Source organism: Salmo salar, chromosome 12 (genome assembly GCF_965601325.2).
Source record: "Salmo salar chromosome 12, fSalSal1, whole genome shotgun sequence".
Taxonomy (NCBI): domain Eukaryota; kingdom Metazoa; phylum Chordata; class Actinopteri; order Salmoniformes; family Salmonidae; genus Salmo; species Salmo salar.
In genome coordinates this window covers 55981915-55996442 of record NC_138302.1, presented here as the reverse complement: position 1 = coordinate 55996442, position 14528 = coordinate 55981915, and the positions used below count along the sequence as shown (strand labels likewise).

General features: G+C 41.7%; 1 protein-coding gene across 2 annotated transcripts in view; it reads left to right on the top strand.

The window, feature by feature from the left end:
- Positions 1-649: 649 nt before the first annotated feature.
- The window catches only part of LOC100136526 (peroxisome proliferator-activated receptor delta), a 40467-nt gene continuing 26588 nt past the window's right edge, over positions 650-14528 (top strand). The window contains exon 1 of one of the 2 annotated variants that reach the window (XM_014131867.3): positions 650-1129. The gene's annotated coding sequence lies outside the window, so the exon portion shown is untranslated. The remainder of the gene's footprint in view (positions 1130-14528) is intronic. The other variant, XM_014131866.3, reaches the window with a different exon arrangement.

Below are 14528 nucleotides of genomic sequence, written 5' to 3'. Positions count from 1 at the left end.
CCAAATGGAAAGGTGGTGAATGGAATACCAGTATAATAGAATACTTGAATATCTCATAGGGAAATGTGCCTTTCAACAAGCTACAGGCATACATATAGCATACAGACATACAGACAGACAAACAGATAACAAATATCAGGTGATGAATAAATAAATCACCAATCCAGTTAAATCATGATGAATCTCATTTAAGATGTGGAATAGGGAGAGAAGAACACCCTATGGGTTGCTGACTGTCATAGAAACGTAGAAGATCTCCAACATTTGATTTGGGTGAATTTAAACCTTTTTACGTTTTTTTTCTCCAGACAGTTAAGACTGAATTTCAATATATGGATGTGCTAACTTAAAGAACTGTGCACATTCATTCCTAAAGTCTAAGTAAATGTTTTGTACGCTAAACGTGAACTTTGCTCGTGCTGTTATTTGCTTCTTTATTTTGAAAAGCAAAGGACCCTAAAATCAATACAGTGAAAGCACTGACACACATGCGTTGGTGACACACTACGCTACGTGCTCATCGGATGGTGTGATGTCAAACCATGACAGATGTATGACAGAGGGTTGTCGCTAGTTACCACAAGCACAAAGTCAACATTGGCTATTATCGCTGAACATCATGAAAACAAAAATGTGCTTTTGGTCTTAATTTAAAGTTAGGTTTAGGCATCAGGTTATCGGTGTGGTTAAGGTTAGGTTTAAAATCAGATTTTAAGAAGAGAAATTGTAGAAATAGGCGGGGTTTAGCAATAATTATGACCTTGTGGCTGTGGTAACTAGTGACGACCGTATGAGTTTGACAGATCGTGGAGCGGAGCTGACTGAGGTGAAAACCCCAAAAACTTTGGGAATAACAAGCCCTACTCCATTCGACCAACATACACGAGTAACCTTCAGGATATGCAACTAATGAACAAAAATGCGACAAAAGCTAGTAACATTTTAATTTGACAAAGTCCCACCTCGAGTTTGTCAAGTAGAAGAAACAATATTCCCGTGTTTTCGACGTTAATGAACGTGGAATAGAGCAGGCAAGGAACACCTCATCAGGCGAAAGTCGGACTGTCCAGGATCCAACTAGCTCAGCTACCTAGCTACTGCTTGGATCAATTGTTTGCATGCATCAAAGGTAAAATGTTATTATCTTGACTTTAACCAACGTTAGCATATCGGAAAGCTTACCAGAACTGTGCTGAGCCTCAAGCATAGCTAGCTACTGTAGCTAGCCAGCTAACATTAGCATTAGCTCGTTAGCTAGCTATCCCAAATCAGAGCCCATTCAAGCAGACATAGGAATTGGTTTGGCTAGCCATTTTAGATAGCTAGCTTGCTCCAACCAGCTCACAATACATATTTGTTTGCTAGCTAGCTAATTAACTTTAGAGTTAGATAGACAAACAGTTTGGCTAGCTTGCTAATGTCTCTGCATGGGACAAATAATTTGTTGTTGTGTTATGGATAGATTAAGTATCACGTGAGGGATTAGAGCCAGATGACAAGCTATTTTAGCTAGCCAGTTAGCTAACTGCTAGCTATCAAACTCCAATCCGTTGAGTTTGCTGACAAACTACATTGGGTCACCCACTTAGACAACTTTGTGAGTGTTGAAATAGTTATTTAACGTTAACTATGTGAGGCTAGTACAGCACCAGGCGATAACATGGTTAGTTTTGGATTTTACAAGATGACTAACGTTACCTACCAAGATACTAAGAATACTAGCCAGTTCCACCACACTAGTTTAGTTTTCATACGGCCCGTGCTATCTGGTACTGTTGGGACGTCCATACCCAGTGGTGGAAAAAGTACCCAATTGTCATTCTTGAGTAAAAGTAAAGATGGCTTAATAGAAAATGACTCAAGTGAAAGTCACACAGTAAAATACTACTTGAGTAAAAGTTGAAAAGTATTTGGTTTTCAATATAACGTTACTTTTGATACTAAAGTAAGTGTAATCAATCGCTAAAATGTACATAAGTATGAAAAGTAAAAGTATAAATAATTTCAGATTCCTCATATTAAGCAAACCAAACGGCACAATATTCTTGTTTAAAAAATGTATGGATATCCAGGGGCACACCAAGATTTAGACATAATTTACAAACGAAGCATGTGTTTTTAATGAGCCTGCTAGAACAGAGGCAGTAGGGATGACCAGGGATGTTCTGTTGATAAGTGCGTGAATTGGACCATTTTAGTGTATTGCTAAGCATTCAAAATGTAACGAGTGTCAGGGAAAATGTATGGAGTAAAAAGTACAATATTTTCTTTAGGACTGTAGAAAATTAAAATTAGTCAAATATAAATAGTAAAGTACAGATACACCAAAAAAACTACATAAATAGTACTTTAAAGTATTTTTACGTAAGTACTTTACACCACTGTCCATACCCCCGTAGGAACGTCTAAAGGATCCTTGATAGCAGTGACCGTTTTCAGACTGACTAACTAACTGAAGTTCCCATTTCATCGCAATCTCATTGCTTTGGTGACAGAATATTTATGACCTGAGGAAGAGATGATATGATAACCTCAAGTGTAAACAGTAGAAAGCTATTTTTATGACAGTGTTATTACACCATCTGCGTCCCTTTTCAATAATCACAATTATTATTGTAATAAAATGTGCTAAAGTTATTGTTAAATATGACAAGCAGTAGCTAGCTAAATGTACTGTATATGCTATAGTTATGCAAAAACAGATGTAGACCACAATATATATATTTTTTTAAATTCTCCCTAGAATCTTATCTAATTTCACAATTTATCAGCACTAACTGTTTGTTCAGTGTCTTATCTAATTCAGTTGGGATAGAGATTCCACCAGTGAGTGAGTCAGACTGTCTGACTGACTGTCTGACTGACTGACAGTCAGTCAGTCATTCATTCAGTCTGCTGGCTGACTAGGGTTCCGGCTCATCATATCAGTGGAATATACCACTTGGAGAGGGACACGTCTCTCAAATTGACACTTGCTCCCACCATGTCTCAACTTCACACAGAAAATGAAACAGTCCAACTAAAGGTTGAACTTTAAGTGAACCCTCGTCGTTTTAGCTGTTGATGAGGTTTTGAGTTGGTCTAGTTGTGGTTTCTTTGTCTATCGAGTAGTGTTAGTGGAAACGGTTGCATAACGGCTGTGGTAGTGTTTGTTTCTCCTAAACTCTTGTTCCACAAGCAGATACCAGAGAGAAGCAGCCCACATTGGGCCGAAAGGCACTCGGAATAACGAGCAGACATGATGCTTTTATGCTCTCATCAGCTATCTAGCCTCTGTGTGTCATATTTTAGTCCTCTTTTTGAGATCTCACTTTTTCTCATACACTCCCTCAGTCTTTCTTTCCTTGCTATTTCATCTCCTTTTTAATACCTCTTCAACTCCCACAAATGCTCCAACTCTTATTCATTAAATCTCTATTTCTCTCTCTTTCTCGGTCTTCCTCTCCCCCGTTCTCTCCCTTTTCCTCTTTTACCCCTGCTCCCCCCTTTGGTTTTGTTATGGCAGGGGGTAACACTGTCTGTCTGGTGGAGAATTGAGTTTCCTTTCTTCCTTGTACTCAGTGCCCTCGGGCTTGCGCTGTCTCCCTCTCAGCTCTCCTGGGGGTGTGCTGTTACTTACACACACACTTAATACACTTACTCACACATCTGGCTGCAGGGGTCATTTTAGACTAGCTGGGAGGCAGGCCTAGATTTTGCCACTCAGCACATTAACGGTTGCAAAGGCCACAATGCATGGTGCTGTGTTATAATTAAGCAATAAGGCACGAGGGGGTGTGGTATATGACCAACATACCACGGCTAAGGGCTGTTCTTATGCGCGACGCACCGCGGATTGCCTGGACACAGCCCTTAGCCGTGGTATATTGGCCTTTTACCACAACCCCCCGAGGTGCCTTATTACTATTATAAGCTGCAACCAGTCAGTGTTTAGTCCCAGGGTCCTTAGCTTAGTGATGAGCTTTGAGTGCACTTTGGTGTTGAACGCTGAGCTGTAATCAATGAATAGCAGGCCTATACTACAGCCCATAGCTGTGGTATATTGGCCATATACCATGCCCCCTCGGGCCTTATTGCTTAAATAATCAATGGCAGAGATTGGTTTACCGTTGCTTGCCTAGATGGGTCTGACCCCCCCCCTGTTGTCAACCAAGGTAGCAACTAGCAAGCAACAGTTGTTTCCCAGCAGTGTCAGTAAGCAGGATTTAAGGGGTCTGTGATTAGTACTCTCTCCAGAAAGTGTGTTGATCTATCCAATTAGATGTGTAATTGCATCACTCAACTTATTATGGGTTTAGTGGTCGTGAAGCAAGGTAAGCTACCCTTTGGGTGCATCTCGGTGATAAGCGTCCCTTAACTTATTAGTTAATCGGACTGTAGAGGTTAGTATTGCTATAAGCATCTACTTTTCATGGAAGCAGGATACAATGCTGGAGTTGTTGACTTGGTGTCATGTCTGTTTTTTTTCTATAAGCAAACATTATCCTCAGCCTGTCATTTGATCATGTCTTTGGCATTTCAGTAGTCATTGTTAATATTTCATATTCATTGCTCATTGGGGAGTGCAGTTTAGTTGCAGTGGCACCACACACACTGACTAGAGCTGTGAAGACACATTGTGTGGTTTCACATCTCATCAGTCTGACTAGGCAGTAACCACCGTGTGAAAGGACATGGACTTGTGGGTTGGCTTGGGCATGTCTGCTGATGTTGACTTATTCATGCTGCAGTGGGATGTGCAGCAGGCACTTGCAGTGTTTCCCCTATATTCATTTAGCAGCGATGGGCCGCTGCTGCTAAAACATGGCCACCACTCCCAAAAATGTGATGTGAAAAAAAATATACACTAAACAAAAATATAAACTCAACATGTAAGTCTTGGTCCAATGTTTCATGGTGTCCTGTGGGCACTGGTTTGCTGATGTCGTTGTGAACAAAATGCCCCATGGTGGCGTTGGGGTTATGGGCAAGCATAAGCTACAGACAATGAATACAATTGCATTTTAACAATGGGGCATTGAATCCTGAGGCCCATTGTCGTGCCATTCATCGTCCACCATCACCTCATGTTTCAGCATGATAATGCACAGCCCCATGTCGCAAGGATCTGTGCACAATTCCTGGATGTCGAACATGTCTCTGTTCTTCAATCAATCAAATGTATTTATAAAGCCCTTCTTACATCAGCTGATGTCACAAAGTGCTGTACAGAAACCCAGTCTAAAACCCCAAATGGCAAGCAATGCAAGTGTAGAAGCACGGTGGCTAGGAAAAACTCCCTAGAAAGGCCAGAACCTAGGAAGAAACCTAGAGAGGAACCAGGCTATGAAGGGTGGCCAGTCCTCTTCTGGCTGTGCCGGGTGGAGATTATAACAGGGCATGGCCAAGATGTTCAAATGTTCATAGATGACCAGCAGGGTCAAATAATAATAATCAGTGGTTGTCGAGGGTGCAACAGGTCAGCACCTCGGAAGTAAATGTCAGTTGGCTTTTCATAGCCGATCATTGAGAGTATCTCTACCGCTCCTGCTGTCTCTAGAGAGTTGAAAACAGCATATCTGGGACAAGTAGCACGTCCGGTGAACAGGTCAGGGTTCCATAGCCGCAGGCAGAACAGTTGAAACTGGAGCAGTAGCACGGCCAGGTGGACTGGGGACAGCAAGGAGTCATCAGGCCAGGTAGTCCTGAGGCATGGTCCTAGGGCTCAGGTCCTCAGAGAGTGGGAGAAAGAAAGAGACAGAATTAGAGAGCATACTTACATTCACACAGGACACCGGATAAGACAGGAGAAATACTCCAGATATAACAGACTGACCCTAGCCCCCCGACACAAACTACTGCAGTATAAATACTGGAGGCTGAGACAGGAGGGGTCGGGAGACACTGTGGCCCCGTCCGATGATACCCCCGGACAGGGCACAACAGGCAGGATATAACCCCACCCACTTTGCCAAAGCACAGCCCCCACACCACTAGAGGGATATCTTCAACCACCAACTTACCATCCTGAGACAAGGCTGAGTATAGCCCACAAAGATCTGTTCTTCTATGGCTTGCATACTCACCAGACATGTCACACATTGATCGACGTGAACGATAGCATGTTCTAGTTCCCGCCAATATCCAGCAACTTCGCACAGCCATTGAAGAGTCGTACACAATCAACAGCCTGATCAACTCTATGTGAAGGAAATGTGTCACGCTGCGTAAGACAAATGGTGGTCACACCAGATACTGACTGGTTTTCTGATCCACGACCCTACCTTTTTAAAAAGTTATCTGTGACCAACAAATGCCTATCTGTATTCCCAGTCGTGAAATCCATAGATTAGGCAATAATGCATTTATTTCAATTGACTGATTTCCTTATGAACTGTAACTCAGTAAAGTCTTTGAAATTGTTCCATGTTGCATTTATATTTTTGTTCAGTATAATTGGTAAAAAGTTTTCAGTTTAAACTTAGACTAAAACCAGATATAAAGTACAAAATAAATATAATGGAGCGAAATATTTTTAAGTAAGATCATCTTTGAGAACTAACAACTACCAGAATTAAAACTAGATGGACATTTTCATCGAAAAGAACCCATGAGCACCAACAGGTGGAGTTCATAGGAGCATATTAAATTGGGTGTCAAATGAAAGCTGAGTCTATTTTGGGGAAATCTTTCAACCATTTTCCATCTTAAAAATGTGGCATAAGTCAAGGCTTTAATTTCTGTATTAACAGCTGGAAAAGAGGTCTAAGAAACCTTTAAGGACTTTCTGGTAGATGTTATCAGAAATACATCAAAACACAATGTTGAAGTAATGACCCCTGCCAACTAATATCAACACTATAATATCATTTTGGAGAAATTGTTCACCTTTTTTTTTTAACCTTTTACCAAAAACCCACATATCTTGAAGATATTTTCAAATTTCTCTCCCTCATTAGGGAGAATCTTGAAAGTTCACAAAGTAACAAGTAATGCTAGACCTACCAATTAGTTATAATGATTTTACTGATATCAATTTTGTTTATAAATTATTAAAGGGATACTTCAGAATTTTGGCAATGAGAACCTTTTATCTACTTCCCTTGAGTCAGATGAACTCATGGATACCATTTTTGTCTCTCTGTCCAGTATGAAGGAAGTTGGCGGTAGTTTGGCGAGCCAATGTTAACTAGCATTAGCGCAATGACTGGAAGTGTATGGTTATCTGCTAGCATATCCCTTTAAGTAAGTAAACTCTTAATTCTGTTAGCAAATTGGTAACAGGGTTACAAAAAAAATTATTTACCGGAATTACTGCAACGGATTTGGCTACAATTGGATATTATAATAGTCACAAACCACAGTCGGGTCACCTGCTACTGTTCTCCCTTCCACTGCCATACTGCTTTCTTTCTGTTGTCTGGTGGTCAAACCAAGAGTGTTGAAACATTCTGAGTTTGGACATCCCCTCCCTCTCTCTCCCTCTCGCCTTCTGTGTCAAACTAAGCATGTAACTGTGTTGACAGTCATTGATCAAGTCATTTTGCATGTCGAACAACCCAGGCAATATCAGTAGCCTAGTCAAACTGTGCGCTGCTTCGCACGTAGGCTGCGCATCACCTTCAGCATTCAAATGTTTGTAAAATGGCTTGCGCAATATTAGGCTTTATTAGTTTAGTGACAACCAATGTAATTTGCTAGGTTATTATCAAATGTGCTGTTGAAAATTGTGTTTATTGGAATAAAGTAGCCTAACCAACCGCCTGAGACAGGACTCGCATCCGGCTATATAGCCTACCTGCTGATCGGTGCTTAGGCTACATTACATTTTATTTTGAGCAGGTTCACCATCAGCAATAGTTTAGTTTTTTTTGCTTTAAACAATCAGTGTATATGGTAATTTTTAGATGTAATGGGGAAAGTTGATAATTTCATAATAAGGACAACAATTGCTTCTACCGCACTGCAGATTTTTACCTTGTCAGCTTGGGGATGCAACCTTACGTCAACTAGCCCAACGCTCTAACCACCTGCTTTACGTTGCCAAGGTAAGTTGCTAGCTAGCATTAAACGTATCTTATAAAAAAAACAATCAATCAATCATAAACACTAGTTGACTACACATGGTTGATGATATTACTAGTTTATCTAGCCTGTCCTGCTTTGCATATAATCGATGCGGTGCACATTCGTGAAAAAGGACTGTCTTTGCTCCGACGTGTACCTAACCATAAACATCAATGTCTTTCTTAAAATCAATACACAAGTATATATTTTTCAACCTGCATATTTAGTTAATATTGCCTGCTAACATGAATTTCTTTTAACAAGGGAAAATGTGTCACTTCTCTTGCAAACAGAGTCAGGGTATATGCAGCAGTTTGGGCCGCCTGGCTTGTTGCGAACTGTGAAGACTATTCTTCCTAACAAAGACAGCCGACTTCACCAAACGGGGGATGATTTAACAAAAGCGCATTTGCGAAAAAAGCACAATCATTGCACGACTGTACCTAACCATAAACATCAATGCCTTTCTTAAAAGCAATACACAGAAGTATATATTTTTAAACCTGCATATTTAGCTAAAAGAAATCCAGGTTAGCAGGCAATATTAACCAGGTGAAATTGTGTCAGTTCTCTTGCGTTCGTTGCACGCAGAATCAGGGTATACAGAATCTGGCTCGTTGCGAACTAATTTGCCAGAATTTTACGGAACTATGAAATAACATTGTAGGTTGTGCGATGTAACAGGAATATTTAGACTTATGGATGCCACCCGTTAGATAAAATACGGAACGGTTCCGTATGTCACTGAAAGAATAATGTTTTCGAGATGATAGTTTCCGGATTTGACCATATTAATGACCTAAGGTTTATTATATTATAGTTAAGTCTATGATTTGATATTTGATAGAGCAGTCTGACTGAGCGGTGGTAGGCAGCAGCAGGCTCGTAATAGTCAAAGGTATATGGTTTAGAGAGAAATAGTCGACGTGTCATAATTCCTGTAATAACTTACGGCTGAACTTGAAAGGGGTTCCTTCGTTATTTTACCGTTCATGTCTTCCAAAGAGAATGTCTTGATCTACTTCAGATAAGGTCTGTGTTTTGTGCTTAAACCGCCTCAGCGTTTTGATACCCGTGTAAATCTCACTAGGTAACGTTTGTCAACATATTTTCATAAATCCACTCTACAAAAAAAATTATCTTCGCTTATATTGATCAGTTATATCCTATGGATATCTACACAGTTATAAAATTGGCAAGGTGGTGTAAGCCTAAACCAAACACAGACCTTATTTTAAGTTAATCTAAAAATATCCTATGGAATAAATGAAGGAACCGCTTTTCAGATTTTTCTAGGTGTCATGGGAATTATGACTCGCACTTTGGTAGTCAATTATTACCATGCCCATTATTAAAATAGGATTTCCTGCATATAGAAATTACAGTTTTTTTTTGTTTTCAGCATTCATCACAGGTAACTTAAACTCTATTTTTATTATTCAAACAGTTGAGAGTATTTGTCTCCTAAGCAGACTTCAGTATCGTTGTCACTTCAGGTATGTATGTATGCATGTATACAACACAACAATAATCGGCCGATTAATCGGTAGCAGCTTTTTTTGGGCCTCCAATAATCGGTATCGGCGTTGAAAAATCATTCTACCACATTCGGTCTTCAACGATGTCCGGAGTGCCGCACTGAAAATGTATATATTCTTGCTGTCAAAATTAGCAAAAAATTGTCCTCTATCCATTGTTTTTGGAATTTGACGGTCTAGTGATTGTTAGCGACCTGGACAGTCAAGAAACTGTACGAATGAAGGTCCATTATCATTTCTACACAGATTTGGTTTTAGTCATTTTAAAGTAGATTGAGTTTGTATTTTTATTGGGTTTTTCACACTCAACGGTTTCCCGATGTTTATCAAGAATGGTCCACCACCCAAAGGACATGCAGCCAACTTGACACAACTGTGGGAAGCCAACATGGGCCAGCATCCCTGTGGAATGCTTTCAACACCTTGTAGAGTCTGAAATAAGTAACGTAGAGATGTGGTCTCAAGGCCAGATATTCCGGAGGCAGACGATTCAGGTGCATAAGTGTTGATATTTATATTCACTCTCATTGATTTTTTTAACACATTGTTACGTTACAGCCTTAAATAGTTTTTTCCCCTCATCAATCTACACACAATATCTCATAATGACAAAACAAAAACAGGTTTTTAAGATTTAAAGAAAAATGTATAAAAAAAATAAAAATGAAATAACATTTACGTAAGTATTCAGACCCTTTGCTCAGTACTTTGTTGAAGCAGCTTTGGCAGCGATTACAGCCTCGATTCTTGGGTATGACGCTACAAGCTTGGCACACCTGTATTTGGGGAGTTTCCCATTCTCTGCAGATCCTCTCAAGCTCTGTCAGGTTGGATGAGGAGCGTCGCTGCACAGCCATTTTCAGAGCTCTCCAGATGTTTGATTGGGTTGAAGTCCGGGCTCTGGCTGGGCCACACAGGACATTCAGAGACTTGTCCCAAAGCCACTTCTTCATTGTCTTGACTGTGTGCTTAGGGTCGTTGTCTTGTTGGAAGGTGAACCTTGGCCCCAGTCTGAGGTCCTGAGCACTCTGGAGCAGGTTTTCATTAAGGATCTCTCTGTACTTTACTCCGTTCATCTTTCCCTCAATCCTGAGTAGTCTCCCAGTCCCTGCCGCTGAAAAACATCCCCACAGCATGATGGTGCCAGGTTTCCTCCAGATGTGGCACTTGGCATTCAGGCAAACAAGTTAAATCTTGGTTTCATCAGACCAGAGAATATTTTTTTCTCATGGTCTTGTTTCTCATTTCATGTGCCTTTTACTGAGGAGTGGCTTCCATCTGGCCACTCTACCATAAAAGCCTGATTGGTGGAGTGCTGCAGAGATGGTTGTCCTTCTGGAAGGTTCTCCCATCTCCACAGAAGAACTATGGAGCTCTGTCGAAGTGACCACCAGGTTGTTGGTCACCTCCCTGACCAAGGTCCCTTTCCCCCGATTGCTCAGTTTGGCCGGGCGTCCAGCTCTAGGAAGAGTCTTGGTGGTTCCAAACTTCTTCAATGTAAGAATGATGGAGGCCACTGTATTCTTGGGGACCTTCAATGCTGCAGAAATGTTTTGGTACCCTTCCCCAGATCTGTACCTCGACACAATCCTGTCTTGGAGCTCTACGGCCAATTCCTTCGACCTCATGACTTGGTTTTGGCTCTGACATGCACTGTGAACTGTGGGACCTTTATATAGACAGGTGGGTGTGCATTTCCAAATCATGTCCAATCAATTGAATTTACCACAAATGGACTCAATTCAGGTTGTAGAAACATCTCAAGGATGATCAATGGAAACAGGATGTACCTGAGCTAAATTTCGAGTCTCATAGCAAAGGGTCTGAATGGTATTATGGTATTTCTGTTTTTCTATTTTTAAATATGAAAACATTTCTATAAACCTGTTTTCGCTTTGTCATTATGGGGTATTGTGTGTAGATTGATGAGGAAAAAATATAATTGAAACCGTATTAGAATAAAGCTGTAACGTAACAAAATGTGGAAAAGGTCAAGGGGTCTTAATACTTTCCGAATGCACTACAATGTGACAATTTTACTCACAAATGCACATAACTAGTTTTCTGTGTGACCTGGAATTTTAATTTAAGATCACTAGTGTGCCTAAAAAAATGAACGATTCTAGCTTTAGAAATTGTGCTCCTAAATTTCATCGTGAAATTTCAACTTCAGTTCACAATTGGGGGACAAAAAGCAAACATTGCCCTCCTATTCTGATAGTGGGGTAGTAGCTAGCCAGTTTCCGTTATGGCTCAGTTCCGGTGCTTACATACACCCGCCGGTGACTTTCCCCAAAGAAATTAAGAGCATTTAGACTTGTCCCCCCACCCACAACCTGTCAAACTATACTGCTCAAAAAAATAAAGGGAACACTAAAATAACACATCCTAGATCTGAATGAATGAAATAATCTTATTAAATACTTTTTTTCTTTACATAGTTGAATGTGCTGACAACAAAATCACACAAAAATAATCAATGGAAATCCAATTTATCAACCCATGGAGGTCTGGATTTGGAGTCACACTCAAAATGAAAGTGGAAAACCACACTACAGGCTGATCCAACTTTGATGTAATGTCTTTAAAACAAGTCACAATGAGGCTCAGTAGTGTGTGTGGCCTCCACGTGCCTGTATGACCTCCCTACAACGCCTGGGCATGCTCTTGATGAGGTGGCGGATGGTCTCCTGAGGGATCTCCTCCCAGACCTGGACTAAAGCATCCGCCAACTCCTGGACAGTCTGTGGTGCAATGTGGCGTTGGTGGATGGAGCGAGACATGATGTCCCAGATGTGCTCAATTGGATTCAGGTCTGGGGAACGGGCAGGCCAGTCCATAGCATCAATGCCTTCCTCTTGCCGGAACTGCTGACACACTCCAGCCACATGAGGTCTAGCATTGTCTTGCATTAGGAGGAACCCAGGGCCAACCGCACCAGCATATGGTCTCACAAGGGGTCTGAGGATCTCATCTCGGTACCTAATGGCAGTCAGGCTACCTCTGGCGAGCACATGGAGAGCTGTGCGGCCCCCAAAGAAATGCCACCCCACACCATGACTGACCCACCGCCAAACCGGTCATGCTGGAGGATGTTGCAGGCAGCAGAACGTTCTCCACGGCGTCTCCAGACTCTGTCACGTCTGTCACGTGCTCAGTGTGAACCTGCTTTCATCTGTGAAGAGCACAGGGCGCCAGTGGCGAATTTGCCAATCTTGGTGTTCTCTGGCAAATGCCAAACGTCCTGCACGGTGTTGGGCTGTAAGCACAACCCCCACCTGTGGACGTCGGGCCCTCATACCACCCTCATGGAGTCTGTTTCTGACCGTTTGAGCAGACACATGCACATTTGTGGCCTGCTGGAGGTCATTTTGCAGGGCTCTGGCAGTGCTCCTCCTGCTCCTCCTTGCACAAAGGCGGAGGTAGCGGTCCTGCTGCTGGGTTGTTGCCCTCCTACAGCCTCCTCCACGTCTCCTGATGTACTGGCCTGTCTCCTGGTAGCGCCTCCATGCTCTGGACACTACGCTGACAGACACAGCAAACATTCTTGCCACAGCTCGCATTGATGTGCCATCCTGGATGAGCTGCACTACCTGAGCCACTTGTGTGGGTTGTAGACTCCGTCTCATGCTACCACTAGAGTGAAAGCACCGCCAGCATTCAAAAGTGACCAAAACATCAGCCAGGAAGCATAGGAACTGAGAAGTGGTCAGTGGTCACCACCTGCAGAACCACTCCTTTATTGGGGGTGTCTTGCTAATTGCCTATAATTTCCACCTGTTGTCTATTCCATTTGCACAACAGCATGTGAAATGTATTGTCAATCAGTGTTGCTTCCTAAGTGGACAGTTTGATTTTACAGAAGTGTGATTGACTTTGTTGTTTAAGTGTTCCCTTTATTTTTTTGAGCAGTGTAGTTTTCAGATTTCCCTAGTATAAGCATTTTTGAAAGTGATAATTTTGTCTCTTATGACAGAGTATCAATGTAAACCAGTCCATTCATACTTTGTATAACAGAAACCCATAACCTAGATTGCAAATTAACCCATGAATATAGAATGTGTAGACCTGACTGATGAATAGCATTGTGGTGGCATTTATATCTTTGGAGTAAGAGACGCAATTAAGAACTTGCCAAATTTGTCCATCTAGGCCTATAGTAGGCTAATCCCTAACCATTCAAAGTCGCTGCCCATTTGAAATGCTTATAGTTGAAGAGCTCCATAGAGTCCACCTAGGGCATATTCCCGTCATTTTAAAATAATCCCTCTGGTCTTTCACAATGTGTGTTTCTCACTGATCTGGGTCGGAGGTGAATGGTCGTCCCATTTAGTGGGCACAGAGGGAGGAGCACCAGTTCATCTGGTCTGTTTTCACTGGAGAAGGGGGGAGGTGCATACAGGAGCTGGGTGGAGAGAAGGAAGAGGATAGGGGGTGAGAGGGCACTCATAGGATAGAGTTTGTGCAGTGGAGAGAAATTCACATCAACCACTCAGAGAATTCCACAAAGCAGAGACCTGTTGGGATGCTTGTACTATTCAACCCTACCTTTCTCCTCCCTTGAAGCAATCCCAGATCTCTAAGCGAGTGTTATTGGGAAAAGTATTGAGGTGGACATTTTTTTCCAATCACACAGGTCGGTGATTCCCTCCAGGAAGTTAGGATGAATTTTATACGTGTTGAAACAGGCCAGTCCCAGGGAACAAGACTTAACTACGAGGCAACTCTGACCTTGATTGGCTCTATTGTTTAAAAGGCTGTTGCCAGCAGGTCCCAATTATGTCTAATCCACTGGCTTCTTCTCCTCATCACCTGTCCTTCCTTTTCTTATGTCCTCTCCTTCATGATCACTGGTCTAAAATAACATAACAAAACATGATAAACTAAGGCCTAGGGCTTGTTTGAATACTTATAAAATGCATCCCTCCTTCCTGAGCTAATGAT